Source organism: Peromyscus eremicus, chromosome 18 (assembly GCF_949786415.1).
Source record: "Peromyscus eremicus chromosome 18, PerEre_H2_v1, whole genome shotgun sequence".
In the NCBI taxonomy this organism is placed as follows: Eukaryota; Metazoa; Chordata; class Mammalia; order Rodentia; family Cricetidae; genus Peromyscus; species Peromyscus eremicus.
In genome coordinates this window covers 3,736,085-3,752,549 of record NC_081434.1, presented here as the reverse complement: position 1 = coordinate 3,752,549, position 16,465 = coordinate 3,736,085, and the positions used below count along the sequence as shown (strand labels likewise).

The 16,465-nt window shown below is 42.4% G+C and overlaps 1 long non-coding RNA gene across 1 annotated transcript in view; it reads right to left on the bottom strand.

Moving 5' to 3' along the window:
• Window positions 1–2,734: 2,734 nt before the first annotated feature.
• The window catches only part of LOC131895072 (uncharacterized), a 45,134-nt gene continuing 31,403 nt past the window's right edge, over window positions 2,735–16,465 (bottom strand). Inside the window, exon 4 of the long non-coding RNA XR_009375091.1 lies at window positions 2,735–2,905. This is a non-coding gene — a long non-coding RNA (uncharacterized LOC131895072). The remainder of the gene's footprint in view (window positions 2,906–16,465) is intronic.

Genomic DNA, 16,465 nt, shown 5'->3' with positions numbered 1-16,465 from the left:
GAGCAAACTTGTAAATATTTGATACATGGGCATGACAGAGAGTCACCCAGGAGTGGAAGGGCACTAGCATATTGTGTGGCTCTCCTGAAGAATGAGTCTTGGTTTTCCAGATAAGGAGAAAATGAGAGGGAATTCAGTCAATGAGAAGACACAGCATCATGGTGGGGGTGGGACTTGGCCCATTCAGAGAAAAACGAAAGAAAATGCCATAGCTTCAGAGAATGAGGTGAGGGGTATGGGTGGAGAAAGGTACAGTCACACTAGCTTGTGAAAGACTTCAAACACAGCAATTCATTCTAAAAATATAAATACCTCCAGATGGCCTGCTGCATGTCCTGCACTAGATGTCTTGGGCCCAGGTCGAGGAAGCTTAGGGTCCCTGCATGACATGAAAGGAAGTGTGAATGTGATCTTCTCTGTGGGGAGGGTTTGCTACATTTTATTGGATCATAACTCTGACTTTACTGTATATGTTACTGGGCCACAACTTTATTAGATCTTAACCCTGAGTAGGTAGTTAGGGTTTTCTGGGAACAGAGAGGCCAGTTAGAGGACAATGGCAGTGGTAAACAAGGTGTCTCCAAAGGATCTGAACAGGACAATAGCGGGAGGTAAAGAAAGCCTATATTTAGGCCGGGCGGTGGTGGCGCACGCCTTTAATCCCAGCACTCGGGAGGCAGAGCCAGGCGGATCTCTGTGAGTTCGAGGCCAGCCTGGTCTACAGAGTGAGATCCAGGAAAGGCGCAAAGCTACACAGAGAAACCCTGTCTCGAAAAACCAAAAAAAAAAAGAAAAAAGAAAAAAAAAAGAAAGCCTATATTTAGATTTGGTCTGGGGACACATTTTTGAAATAGAATTGACAGAATTTCCAGCTAAATGCAGTTTGCCCGTGGAATAAATAGGGAGGTACAGAGAACCCCCAAAGCTTTCAGAGTGGATGGCAGTGAGCGGCAGCCACAGGCAATGGAGGAGGGTTAGGCACCTGAGGAGTTGGCCTCTGACTCCAGGAGGCTTGGTAGCAGCCTCCTGCCCCTAGGCGTCTGGGTTTGAACTGTTCTAACCCCTAACCCTTTCTCTCCCTTGTCCAACTCTTCCCCTTTACTCTTGACTCACGAAGCGCTTTGATAAAGTGGGGGACAAGGCAGACTGAGGGCACACACTCAGTGTGGATGGAAAGAATGTGTAAGCCCTGGTCCTCAAATCCTGACCATCACAGGTGAAAAATGGCCATGACCTCTCAGGCCAGATCTACATGGTGTGGAACAGTGTGGTTCTTTTGATTATAATAGCTGTTTGGATTTATTCATTGGCTAAGCAAAGTGGTGCCATCACCATCACATGTTCAAAATCATCTTATTCATTAGCCACAGAGACACAAAGCTGCTTCAGGGACATGGCTGGACAATTGTATAGAGGGACATTTTCTCAGGCAGACCAGAAAGGGGGTCTGCCCCAAACACTTTCTCTACCTTTGGAAATTCCAACGTGTGTGGACCCATTATTTGTTCCAAACGGCCTCGCACTATAAACATGCCGCAGTGCCAATGTGATTATAATGAAGATGACATGCCTCTGCATTTAATGTCTTTATTTTTGCACTTTCTTGCCTTAAATATTATGCCCAAATGGCTTGTCTTATATTGCGAGGCCAGATTAAATATTATTTACCCTACACACAGTTCCTTAACTTCCCATGTGTTCCCCCAACAAGACATACAGTCCCACACACAATCTTCCCTGAGTTTCTATTTCTCTCTATTTGACCTTCCTAAGTTTTCCTACCTCATCCATGTCCCTCTGTTGTAGCAAATACCATGCTGCATTGTCTTGTGAAGTCTGGGGGTCTCTCTTCACCCCCTGCAGAATTAACTAGAAGAGGATGGAGATGGAAGTCAGCTACGTTTGGTTGCTGATGCTGCAGGAACTGAACAATGGAGTTGATAAATGTTTATTGCCAGATGATAAGCAGGCTACACCTTTGAACAAGCGATTCCCTCGGCTCAGCCAAGATAATAAGATCGGGATAGAAAACAGACTTGGGGTTGTAAACTCCAGATTACTCATACACCCTGGAGCTTTGGTGGAGAAGGAGGGCCATGCTCAAAGCTGACCCCAGTGGGAAAGATCTCCAGGATCTGTTAGAGACATCTGCCACAACATAAGAAAGAGCCGTGGCAGCTCATTCATTTCCCATCCTTGAACTTGTCTGTGTTCTCGGTAAGGTAATCATCTACTCATTCAACAGATATTCATCATATAACTGGCTCTGTTGCTAAGCACCAAAATGTCCGTGCAAGAAATGAACACGCAGCTACGGCCCACGGGGATCCCAGAGATCTAGAATGGAAATGATGTGATGCAACCTGTGATATACACAATTGTATGACAGCAGTTGCCTAATAATAATTATATGAGGTAAGGATGACTATAATTTTTAAAAGAGCATTTCTATCAACTATCTCCTCATTGCTCAGGCTGGAGAATATGTTCAAGAGAATTCTAGTCCCCAGAAAAGGGACTGCTTTGTGACATCATTGTCTGATAAAACCATTCATTTAACAAGTGTTCATGGTCATGCTGCAGTCTGGGCTGTATGTTAGACACTGGAGAGATATACTGAGCAAAGCAATCTAAAAACAGGTTGTAAAAATTAAACAAATAACTACACAATCAAATAGAAAGTTAAATTATGATAAATGAGCATCCCAATCATTTTGCTTAAATTCCATACCCAGCAATCTTCTAAATGCATTTTTCTTCCATGTGTTGACTTCTTTAATGAGGTGGAAATACATTAACATTGACATGAATATTGCATTCTGATTTCCTCACTTCACTAATGAATGAGTTTACCAATGCCAGTGAGTCTTGGTGTCGGGTGATAGGCATCAGTCTTCAGGGCCACCTGTAAGTTAAATCAATCTGTTTAAATTTTTTTTAACAGAAAAGCTGAGTTTCTTCCGGACTATTTTGATCTTAGCCATCAGTCATATTTAGGAATTAAATTCCATTAATGTTAGATAACATTGTTTCCACCACCAAATTCTTATGGCCTTAAAAAGTCATTAAATTGTATACATAGCCCTAACATGGCTTTAATTCCATTTGGCAGAAATGTTATTTCTCATACTTTTTAGTTATTTTACATATTTTTAGTTATTTTAGTTATGTTTGACTCTTACACAAAATTGCATTGAATTAGCTCTAATTTGGGGGGTGGGTTGATTCTGTGTGGTGCCTGCACATGGCTGCTTTATCTAAAATATAACCTATAATCAATGTTGTCATTGGCCTCCGGGCCTCAAACAGTGATGCTTTATTCTCTCACTTTATTGGAATGGGTGTTACATAGAAAGAATAGTTCCAGAAACACACAGAAGATCACAGAATTGGAGTGGTGTTGGCTTCAGTCAGAGAACTTCCCTCCTGGAATAGGAGCAGCCTCCACCACATCCTCTTTCCCTCTGGACAGTCCTCCTGTGGAACTGAGGAAGTTCTGCTGGGCTGGCAGCTGCTCATAGGACCCTGAACAGCTAACTACACAGAAGGGTGCGGTTCCCCTCTGTGACTGTCTCTGTGGCTTGTGATAGGCACAAACGGGTCTCGTAAGCTAACCTACCAATGCAATGGTGGACCGTAAAAACAACCACAGTTACCAGGGGATGAAGAATAGACTCTGTCCCCAAACGCTCCAAATCCTACGTCTCCAGTGACTCCAAGTATCCTTGAATGAGCAACTTAATTATCTTCAGCTCCCATTTCCTCATTTTTACTATCAGGTTTATAGTGATTTGCTTGGGAAAAAAATATGATAAAAAATATATAATTACATAGATAATATATAGAGGTTCAGTACATATTGGGTTTTTGTCCTTTATTTTTGCTTGCTTTATGGCTGCCGGTAGAAGTCTGGGTAGTAACCCAGACTCTAAACAACAGCCCTTCTGCATGGGAAAGGAGATGCGCTGTCACTCGCCCATCACTTTTCCACCACATAACTCCTCTTCCTTGGATTGTGCCCTTCCACATAACTCTCTCTCTCTAGGCTTTCTACAGCCCCCACCAGAGGCACCAAGGCTGCCTTCCAACCTGCAAGGGAAGTGCTTTTGTTTTGGCTTTTGGTAGTCATTACTCCTGCCACATCTGTGTTTACTTTAGAACCTGTGGCTAAGGTAATTAGCTGGCAGCTGGTGAAGCTTGAAATAATAATGTACCTGACATCTGAGGTATCTCTTTCCTAGAAATTTTTTTTTTTTTTTACTCTTCATTTTACTTACACAGTCAACAGACAGTCTTGGCAAATCATCCCTGGGTGGAACATAATTAGGATTCATTTGCATCTGAAAGATTTGCTTTTTGTAAATGTGGTTGGGTTCAAAAATGACTGCTTTTACACCTAGAGTGATTTTTTTTTTTATTTTAGTGGTTCTTTACTTATTCACCAAACAATTGTGGAAGGCATGCTATGCATAGGGCCCCAGGCATAGGTGCTAGGAACACACACAAAAAAGTATGAAATCCTACTTCTCCTCGGAGACTTTGAAGTTTGAAGGGTGATGACATCAGGTACACAGATGTCTAAGGAGGCACTCAGTGGGACACTCACGAGCATGAAAGGAAGTGCTGGGCACATCCCTGCTGCATAGTGGTATTTGCTCCGCCCATGACCTTGGACTATATGGCCTGAAGGAGGCAGTACTTCTTGCTGTTGTATTTGACTTCTTAAAAGAAAAGGCAAAGAGGTCATGAGGTCCCTTCTCCTTGCTTCCTGCTTCCTGGTGTGATGGAACTGGGTTCACTCCCAGCCAAATCAGAGGACAACTTCAGCTGTCTACTCGGTTCTGTGTCTGTGAGTGTATTTCTTCAGTTTACATCCTAATAAATGCCCTAATACTCCTTACGCAGACTCCCGAGGATTTCTCACTTTATCTGGTGCCTTAAGATTAAAAACTTTCTTTTTGACTAGACAGAACAGGGGAAGTGCTGGGTATGCCTTTCTGCATGCTGTGAATATGTGTGGCTTCCATTAGATAATAAATAAAGCTGCATTGGCCTATGACAGGGCAGAATAAAGTTAGGTGGTACATCTAAACTGAAGATAAGACAAGAAGGGTGGGGGAGATGAGAGCCCGCCCCTGAAGGAGCAACAAGATGTCAGCAGATTGGTAACACCACAACCACGTGGCAACATACAGACTTATAGAAATGGGTTAATTTGAGGTGAAAGAGCTAGCTAGAAAGAAGCTTGAACCATAGGCCATACAGTTTGTAATTAATATTAAGCCTCTGAGTGGTTATTTTATAAGCAGCTGTGGGACCGTGGGTGGGAGAGATTTGTACAGACTGCTGAGCAAGGCAGGACTGGAGAAATTTCTGGCTACACTACTGGGCACGTTCAGGATCTAGTTGAGAACTTCTCTAGACCAAGGGGTGTAAGCAAAGCATGAAGGCTTTGTAACTTCAATGCAATACACTTTGCTGGCAATTAAAAGCTAAGACTTAGGGGAAGCAATCCAGGTATCAAAGCCACAGCATTTAAGGGGGAACTATAAGTACAGGTGTGGCCAGAGACCTTCCATGACAGTACCCACTGGGCAGCCTAGGAATACATCCCTCTTTAACATGTGCCCTTTACCACCTCTCAGCCCATTCTAGTCCTGCTGAAAGAGGTCTAGGTATGTTCACAGGGCTGTACAGTCACGGAGGACTCCTACAGCCTCCATGCACCTACTGTATGTTAAGATGGAGGTGATGAAGTCCCCTATCAAGGCAAAATCTTCATTGCTAATTTGACTGGATTGTTAGTTTGAAATCATGAGGAGGTACGTCCCTGTGCGTGTCTGTGAGAGTATTTCCAAAGAGGTTGAATTTAGTGACAAGAACTGCCCAGAAGGTGGGCAGGATGACCTCACGGACTAGGATCCCAGACTTAATGAAAAGGGGTGTGTGGAGGGGATCAGTTGAGCACCAGCATCAATCTCTCTCTGTTTTTTGACTTGAGATACCATGTAACTAATCGCTTCACACTTCCACCACAACGTCTGTTCCAAATACATCTCACAAAATGTGAACTAAATAAAATACATAATAAATATAATAAATAAAATAAACACATCCTTCCTTAAGTTGTTTCGTTGGTTATTTTGTCACAACAAAAAGAAAAGTAACTAACACAGAACATTGGCACCGTGAGCAGGATTGTTGCTGTAAGGAACAAGATCATGTAGGCCCTCAGAAGTGGTTTGCCTGAATGATACAGAACAGTTTGGAGCTTCAGGATAGAATGAAGCGCTAGAACACTGAAGGCAGAACTTAATGGGCCGTTTAGGTGGCAGTCGGGAAGACCAGAGTACCAAGTGAAATACACACAGCAGATCTGGCTAATGAAGTTTCAGAGGGAAACGAGGACTGGAGGTTACATTCCGGCAAAGAGTCTGATTGCATCCGGCCCTTGTCCTAAGAGTGTAACTGAAACAGAATTAAAAAGTAACAAAGTTGGTTGGTGGCGGGTATTTCCAGACAGCTTAACATTCAGGCTGTGGCATAATGGTTACTTCTCATTTCTCTTGGTCAGATCTGTAGTGACACAGAGAGACAGGGAAAAAAAAATGTCCATGTGATGAGGAAGGGAAAGTGAGCAGGCTCCAAGATCCAGACAAGGCGGACACTGAGGAAGCCGCTGGAACTGCCTAGACCCCAAGTATCGTCATTCAAGAGAAACCTGGTGTTCTTCAGCAGAACTACAGGAAAGGTGTTCTGAACGCAAGACCGGACACATAAAAGATTTCGACTCATGAAAAACGCAAGTTCCTTTGACGGCTGAGAATGTCTGAACTAAGAATGCTGCTGAAGATGTTCCTTGCTTGAAACCAGTCTTTCAGAGAAGTATTTTCCAAGACTTAGCCATCGAGACACATGAAAACATCTAGAGCCAATGGCAGAATGGGACAAACCACAGACAGTACTGATTCACAGTATCATCGTGGGTTTTTAGGAATGTGAAATAAAAGGTTTCTAGGGTCATCAAGGCTGCAGAAAATCACTGAGGATGGGGATTCCCTGCAAGAAGGCTGTGAGAAGCCATTGAGTTAATCTACAAGAGGTGAAACCTAAGTTACAATAGAAACTCCGAGATGATGGAAACTCTATACTGTGGGGTGTGCACTGTGGAAAGCCACATGTCCCATAGAATGGCATGTCCCAACAGAAACGCCACATGTACCATAAGCAGATAGAATTGGAGGGGTAGGGCTGCCCAAGCCCATTTGAGTCCATCTAATGCCAGCATGAACTGGACATGGTGCTGAAGGATTTCATGTTTGTCCTGTGGAGTTTTGTATTGCTTAGGTCTGGTCTCTTTTCCTTGCCAGGCTCCTGTCTTTTCTTGTGGACCAGGGAGGAATGTTTATCCTGTACCATTATGCATTGGAAGTAGGTAAATTGTGTTTTGATTTTACAGAGGCTCATAGTTAATAGATCGCCTTGAATATTAGAAGAGACCTTAGACTTGGGATTTTTGATCAATGTTAAAACTGCTAGGATTTGGTACTGTTAGAGATGAACTAAATGCACTTTGCCTGTGGAATGGCTATGAGTTGTTGAGTACATAGGGTGTAAGGGTATGGTTAAAAAAAAGTGATAAATTTATGTGTCAAGGTGACAGTGGGTGGACTTGCAACATCTAATCTTCATTTGTCAAGTTGGCTACATTTGGAGTTAATTAGGAAACATACATTTGAGCTTGCCTCTTACGCTATTTCCTGAGAGGTTTAAAATGTATGGAAGACTCGTGCCAAATGTGGGCAGCGCCATCCCACGGGTGAAGTTCCTCCACCTAATAAAGAGGGTGAGAAGAGGGAGCCAGACTTAACGGTGAGCTTTCACTGTCAACCTGAGTAGGTTTAGAATCACCTTGGAAACACAGCTCTGGGTGTGTTTGTGAATGAGTTTCTAGTAAGATTTCACTGTGGCAGGAAGACACACCCTGAGTGTGAGCTTCACTCTCCCATGGCAAACACAAAGGAGAAAGCAAGTAAGCATTCCTCTCTCTCTCTGGTTTTTGACTGTGGGTGCCATATGATCAGCTACTTCATGCCTCTGTCCCTTCCATGCCAAGATGGACAAGCCCTCTTTACCCACATTGCTTTTGTAACATAAATGATAAAGGTAACTGACATGACTCCCAATCCTTAGCTTCCTTACTTCTCCCAATGACTCATCTTGTACCTAACCCAATGAGAAGAACCCATAGCAGGAGAAGAAGACAAAAGCAAATTGAACTTTTAAATTCCCATTACAACAGTCACGACAGCACTGTCTAATAACCATCCAATATTGTCTTTGTGTCTAAAAAGCTATTTATACCTAGGTGTTCTAAATTAAGTCTCTGTGAGAAGACGGTAATTTTGTGCTAAGATATAGGACACAAAATAGGTAATAAAGCCCTTTATTCTTGTGACTAAAAAAAAATATAGATTTCTGTAGAATTAAGTGGGAAAGGACATATCTGTGTAGTAATGCCACAAAAGGAGAGGGGAGGGTTGATGACATGTCTGCCGTTACACAAGTCATATACTGAAACATAACAATTATCTCAATGGCTCAGGCAGGGGTAAATGCTCACGATAAAAATCTTAATAAGAGAAGATTACCGAAAGAGTAGAAATCACACAGTTAGATAATTGCAGAGTAAACCTGCACAATGATAAAAGCAGATGGGCAATGCTATAGAAGAACGTCTGTACCACCCGATGGGATAACAAATATAATATGTCATTTCTATTCTTCAGCTAAGCCTTGCCATAATTGCCTAATGAGAATCATGGGAGAAGTCCATAAGTTTCCCAGTTCACGTCACTGAACATCAGTGACTTGTTAAGTGGAGCAATTATCCAAATTTGACACTATTTAAAATTTGTCACTTAACAGTTTAAGTATTCATTATCATATTGATATATATATATATGTGTGTGTGTGTGATATTTTTCCAGAAATTTTTAATAGCTTTGGGACTACATCTGACTTTCTATTGTAGAGTTTGCCAGTGTGATCACCACCACCCCCACCCTCCGTATCCTCTCACATTCTCAAAGCCATCGTAGCTTTAGGTTCCTGTCTCCCGTCTTCAGGAATCTGTATTCTTGTCATAAATTAAATCTTATCCAGGGAGCTGGCATTGGTCTAGCTGGCCAAGATGCCCCCGTACATATAACCTTATTTTTATAAAGTACTAAATAATTTACCTAGTGATACCAATTTGGGTATTTTTCATCTGTTTTTCCCTGTTAAAAGTTAAGTTCCTCAAGGAAGATATTTTGCCTGATTTGTAAACTGACCTATCCCATGTGACTCAAGCCATGCCTGAAACGTAAATATTTATTGAATAATAGATCATGGATGAATCACATATTAAGTGTCGTATAATGTTTTATAATTTACATGTGTGTCTCACATCACTATCTCCTAGCAAGGACTCTTGGTGATAAGTGTGATATCACTATTCTTGCTTCAGTGAGCACACTAGGCTTGAAAAGTTGTATCTCTTGACCTCTGGCTCACCTTCTCCTCATAAAGTTACCTTTCCCAGACCTCTTTGCAAGCTGGGCAGAAGGCATATTGAGAGGTTGCAATGCAGAAGTGGGGTGCAGGCCCTTTTCTCTATTTCTGCACTAGCATGGTTTGTGGAAATGTGATGCACCCCTGTAGAGACATTCCAGGATCCATTTCCCAGCTCTATGGGTGTAGAGCTCCTCTGTTCAGATTAGCAGCTGCAACTCTTCCTGACCAGGCTTTGCACACTCAATAGCATGGCTGTGTCCAGCCTTCTGCTTTTTGATGTTGGGGTTCTTCAGCCAGCTTCAAGGTTTGGAGTCTGCATAGTCCCAGAGTACCCTCTGGAATAACCTAGGATCCTCTTCCATGGTAAGTCATTTCTGCATCATTCTGAGAATCAGAGCTTGAGTTCAATCCATGGCATTCTCCTTCAGCCCTTCCTGAAGTGTGTACACCTTTAATTCCCTACGTTAAATCCTAGTGTTCACATAACACCTGAAATGCGCCTAGAGAAATGATGGCTATGTCATTTATAAATGAGTACTCCTCTTCCAGAGGCCAAGTTCAGTGCTTAGCACCCACATCCAGGGGCTCACAGCCAGCTGTAACTCTAGCTTCCAAGGGTCCCACTCTTTCTTCTAGCCTGTGTGAACACTTTCACTCAAATGCACATATCCCCATGCAAACACATATGCATACACATGATTACAATAAGATATTTAAAAGTGTCAAAAGTTACACAGATAAGGTCCCACCAACATGACTACCTGCACGTGAGCTGAACAAGGATAAGAATAGACGCACCAAAGTGGATGGGAGAAGCCCACAGGGCCTCAACCCTACACAAAGAACTAAGGAATGCTGAGGTTAGGGCAGGAAAAACAGTCTTCCCCAGAGAAGAGCACACCAATGTAAGTAACATTGTATAGACTGAGTGGGTTATATTTAAAGAGGTGTGTGTGTGTGTGTGTGTGTGTGTGTGTGTGTGCGCATGTAGCAATATATGCATGTAACAGCAAGTAACGAAAAAAGAGGCTGTGAATGTGAAAAAGAACAAGGAGAGATATATGGGAAGTCTTGAAAGAAGAAAAGGGAAGGGAGAAATGATACCGTTATATTATAATCCTCAAAAAGAAAAGCAAAAGTCTGACGTGGTTTCGGTTTCTGTTCTAGCCTAAAGGGTAAGACTTTGGCTCACAGCACATGAACTAGATCCTTCAGTCATCCCATAAGAAACCACCTCCTGAGAGTCTGCAGACACTAGGCTCTGTGTTACACCCAAAGCTATGCCCAGGTGTACAATGGTGCAAAAGAGGGGGTCTCCTAGTCCATCCCATTTGAAGAATCTGGGATCCCTCATAATTCAGGAGATCTCGAGGTTACATGTCACCTGTTCTTCCAAAACTCTTTTTCCCCGTGGGCAGCTTTCTCCTCCCAGTGACCCTACTGTTCTTAACGCAGTCCATAAATAAAGCATGAGGTGGCACTGTGACCGCCACTGCTGCTCCCTCGGAAGTGGCTTCCCCTCCTCTCTGCTCCTCACTCCCACTTGTACTGCTCTGCAAATCACAAAGCCCTTCTCAGGAAAAAAAAAAAATATCTTGTCAAAACAGCCAAAAGGCAGGGAAGCACCCACCAACCAAAGCCAGTGAGATCTTAAAAGGTGTGTTTAAGAGATGTATGTACAACTGCCAGTGAGGTCCTGAGAGATGTATTTCCTGGTCCAAGCCTCAGTTCACCCAGGAAGAAAACAGAGTCAAAACCCACGTTCTGCAGGGAGGTGTTGAGGTTTAAAAGAGGTGCATCAGCACAGTCATCCCAGGCTGTGGTGACAGAATACCACAGCGGCTTCAATGACAAGCATTTCCTTCTCACAATTCTGAAGGCTGGGGAGCCCCAGAAGGCGCCAGAGAACTGGTAAGGGACCAGGTCTCGTTTTGCAGGTGTTCATTTTCTTATCACAAAGCAGTGATGAAGGAAAAGGAGCAAGCTCTCTGTCACTTCCTGTAAGGGCATGCAAGCCATGCAGGAGGACTCCACTGTCTTCACACACATGACCCAAAGGCCCCACCTCCTCGTATCTGGTGCTGGGATTGCAAGACATAAATCTAAGAGCCAAGCATTCAGTCTACAGCATATGGGTGAAGTGTTTGCTAAACTGAATGTAAATTTAAATATTTACTATGGAACAAGTCTGCTAAATATGGGTATAACCTTAATTAAGATCAAACCACTTAATAAAGTAGTAAAATTAATAGCTACTATTAACAAATTCTAATAATGTACTAGTGATGTGTTTTTTTTATCATTGTTGCCCTATACCTTCACACGTCCCAGAAATTCAGCTTTGTTACATCATCTCTCCTCGGAACTTTCAGGAAGAGGCAACCGGACCTCAGCAACACGAACTTAGGAGCCGTCTACTAACACAGCCCTTGGAATATTCAAAACAGTCTTTCCTGGACACAGGCAGAGTGGCATTTCCTATGAATTGTGCTCTGTCTTTTATCCTCCAAATGCGTCAGACATGTCTGCACTCATGGTGCTAAACACATTGGGTTACAATTTTCTTTCCTTTTAAAAAAATTTTATTGTTTCTTTTCATTTTATATGTATAGGTGTTTTGTCTACAAGTGTGTCTGTGAAACACACACACACACACACACACACACACACACACACACACACACACACACAGTGTCCATGGAAGCCAGAAGAGGGCTCTGGATTCCCTGGGATTGGAGTTACAGATGGTTGTGAGCCACTTTTGCGGGTGCTGGGAATCAATCTGGGTCCTCTGGAAGAGCAGCCAGTGCTGTTAACCACTGAGCCACCTCTCCACCCTGGGTACAATTTTCTAATACTAAACACCAACAACTCTCCTCTACACATGGTTTCAACCTCAGGAAGCCTGTAATCTCAGAATGAAGATTTTTTTTAAAATAATAACCATTTAGAAGAATGGCTGGGCATCACTACCAATAGCAAGCATGCAGACTTTAGGGTTCCTTATATGTCTTTCCTCTGCTGTGCTCCAATGCAGAACCATGGGCAAGCAATAGATGCTCCCTGTGCATCACCTTAAACAAAGAGTCCAGTCTCTATGACAACTAAATGAAATTTCTGCATAGGGTTGTGGGTACAGCAATCAGTGATGAAAAACAGGAGCACATAGAAGCTTCGTGCAATGTGAGGCAGACTGTGGTGTCTCACAAGTCAGACCATGTTCATTACTGTTCAGACATGAATGGTGAACAAAATCTCCAAAACGTTTCCCCTTACATCTTTGTATCATACTAAAGGACATTTAAGCCCTTAAGTGGCTTGCTCAGCTGCTCATATCAAGATGCTTTGCATACAGAGAAATACAAAATTTAGACCTTTTTGTCCGCGATCAATTTTTATGCTGTGAATTAATGCATTTGTGCTGAATGTAACCTAAATCAGTTTTTCCTTATTATTCTTTCTCATAATCGTACTGTGTTCCAGATGAATAAATGTCTGTTGAACATAGCCACCCCATTTGCAATTACATTTTAATATGTTTGCTCTGTTATATGAATTTTAATTACTTATCCCAAACTTAGCTACTATAATTAGCCCATCAGAGTTTTAAATTTTTATCAGTTTTCCTTCCTTTGCACAGACGTGTGAGGGAGATAAGCTATTAATGATTCCTGCCTGTGAAGCTCAGAGTCAAACACTGGCAGAGTGCAGCAGATGACTGTTGAAAGGGTAATTGCCTCGAACACAGGCTGGCCCACCTGCTCCTGATTACAAAGCAGTTTCACTGCTGGGTATTTCAGTGGCCCGGGTTCTGAGACTGGAACACCAGGGCTAATACCAAGGCACTGGAATTTTAAAAATGCAAGGAAAATTAGGGAGCAGAATTCAATAGACATCATCGATGTTAGGAGGTCTATGGAAGAGCTCTGGAGCATTTTTTGGAGACTCTTCTACATCCTTCTTGTCATTCAGGACTTAGTTTCTTGTTGGGTAGGATGACCTCCTACTACCTCACCCTTGACGTTCAGACAGCAAACCCTGCTGCTTCTCCCTTTACCAGCATTCACTCCATCTAATTTCACTACAGTCTTTATCCAAAATCAAGTTCTCAATATCTTCTGCCTGAGTTACGTCCATAGACTCCCACTGGTTTTCCTACCTGCGATTTCCGTCCCTTCTAATTGTCTGGACAGGCACATCACCACCAAAGTCACTGTTAGAACACAGCTGATCAAAATCACCAAACAGGGCTAAGCGTAGTGACACACCTGTAATCCCAAGTCTCAGGAGGCTGAGGCAGGAGGATCATGAGTTTGAAGCTAGCCTGGGCTACATAATGAGATCCTATCTCAAAACAAAAGAAGAAACAAAACAAAAAAAAATCACCAGCGATCCTTCAGAGCCTGCAAATACAGTAGGTCCTGGAACTTGATAGAGTAAATTAATAAATATATATGCATGCTCATGCATATCTATAAGCATGCTCCGGAAATAGCCCCACTCATTTTTACTTTGAGCATTATACATCTGCTGAAAATTTTGCAGATCTTTTGCTTTCTTTAATTGGCAGATATTGAGAATAAAAACAATGCCTATTAGGGTTGGAGAAAAGGCTTAGTGGTTAAGAGCACTGGCTGCTCTTGCAAGGGACATGGGTTCAGTTGCCAGCACCCACACGGCAGCTCAGAGACATCTGTAACTCCAGTTCCAGGAGATCCAGTGTCCTCTTCTGGGCTCTGTGGACACCAGCCACACACAGGAAACATACGTACATGAAGGTAAAATATTTGTAAACAGGAAATGAAAATAGAATCTTTTAAAAAGAAAACCTGCATCCTAAAAAATAGTGTATGTACAAAGAAAGCCAAAGAACAAACAATTTTTCCAACTTTCCAATTTTCCCAATCTCATGGAAAACTCAGATCAGTTTTCAATATTTTTTTCCCAGACTGTAAGACAAGGAAATATTTCACGTCTCATATTTTGAACTGGTATTCTGATTAAAATGGTATTTTCTTCTTGCATATTACAACAACCCAGGGTCTATGATGTCCAGAAGAGCCCTGATATCGAAAGCAAAGGTAAACATACAAACAGTAAGTAAGACGCCTGGTCTCTTAACAAAGATGTTGTGTACAGCCCTGAACGGGATATTAACAGGGTAACACTAGCCACGGGACCACCCTCTTAGCAATCCACATGCTGCAGGCAAAGCTGTCTTCAGTCTGCAGGCTCTGTGCACATACATGTCAAAAAGAGTTACTGACTTGGACCCTTTCAAGACCCCCTCATGCTCACGTAAGTTTTTGATAACTCCAATACAAGAGCAAATATAATCAATATCATTCTGCTTGGACTACCTCAGCAAAACGACATCTATCGTATTGATTAAACAACCAACTTATTTCTTATCATTCTGAAGGCTGGTAATTCTGAGACCTGGGTGCCAGGCCATTGGATATCTGATAAAGACACTTTGTTTAGAGATGACCTCATGCTCATGGTGACCTCAAAAGGCCTCTCCTTGACGTATGGAGAAATGGAGCTTTGGCATCTCTTTCTCTTTTTATAAGGACACTATTCCCATTGTAACTTATGACAATAACCCTAATTACCTCCCAAGAGCCCCACCTTCAAACACAAACACACTGGAGAGAAGTGAGAACTTAAATATTTGAATGTGGGATGAGAGAGAAAACAGCACAGCCCTCAACCCACTTTTAGGAAAGTTAGTTTACACACAGTGGATTAATATAAATAGGTAGGTATTGCTTCCACCGGGAAGGAACCTACCACATGAATGATCACCTAAAGTCTTGGTTTCTATGTATTTTATGTAGACACCTCTATGTTGCCTTGCTAAGTAAAGAGACAGGAGTTGAACAGGCTAAAGAGTTTATGTAGTCAAAATTTAAATGTTAATTGAAAGAGAGCACCTCCCCTCCCCCGCCCCCTCACCAACTCTCCTCTGCCGGAAGGGAGACAGAGCCATGTCCCTAGTGCCTAGGAACACAGATGAAAGAAGAGTCGGCACATCAATGACAAGGACTTAGTTTCACTTGGAACAGAGATGGTCACTTGTCAACAGCGATCTAAAAGAAGTGGTTTCAGACAAAACGTCACTCAACATCACCTGTATGTTAAAACAGAGCAGTTAGAATCGAGATGTGCACAGAATCAAGGCTGTGTTGTTAGGTAATGCCTCTGATGTAAAAGTGAAAATGATATGCTTCTTAAAGATGCTGTGAATTTTTAATTAGATTAGAAAAGTCCCGGGTCTGGTATCAGTAATAATTCCACCGTGGCTTTTAGCTGGAAGTAAACAGTGTGACTGGGGAGCTCTTAGGAGGGCAGACTGAATATTCAACTTGTGGGTCTGCATGGAATACCCGCCCTCCTGTCTCCTGAAGATACAGCTCTCATTACTAACTTCCTCTCCGTGAAGCTAACTTGTCAAACCTCTACATGAGCAAATTAGTCTCCACATTGCCTCTGAGCACACGAGTCCCTGCATTTTTTTCAGAATAAATCTATATTTATGAGACATTGACAAAGCCACACAGCAGTGACAAGTGGTGAAACTTAGCAACAGGGACTTCAGTTTCCTGTATCTCATTCTGTTTCTACACTGTTTCAAAACTCTGTGATTCAATTAAAAAAAAATACTGCTTGCATATTTTTTTGCATATCTGTGTACCATGTGCATACCCGGTGCTCAGATCCTTGGAACTGGATTTATGAAAGGTTGTGAGCCACCATGTGGGTGCTGGGAATCAAAATCCAGTCCTCGGAAGAACTACAAGTGCTTTTAACTGCTGGGCCATCTCTCCAGCCCCAAATCTCGGTGGTTTCAATCCTGTGGCCATATCTTGTATAAAGGTGCTATGTTTTTATAATAACTTTTCCT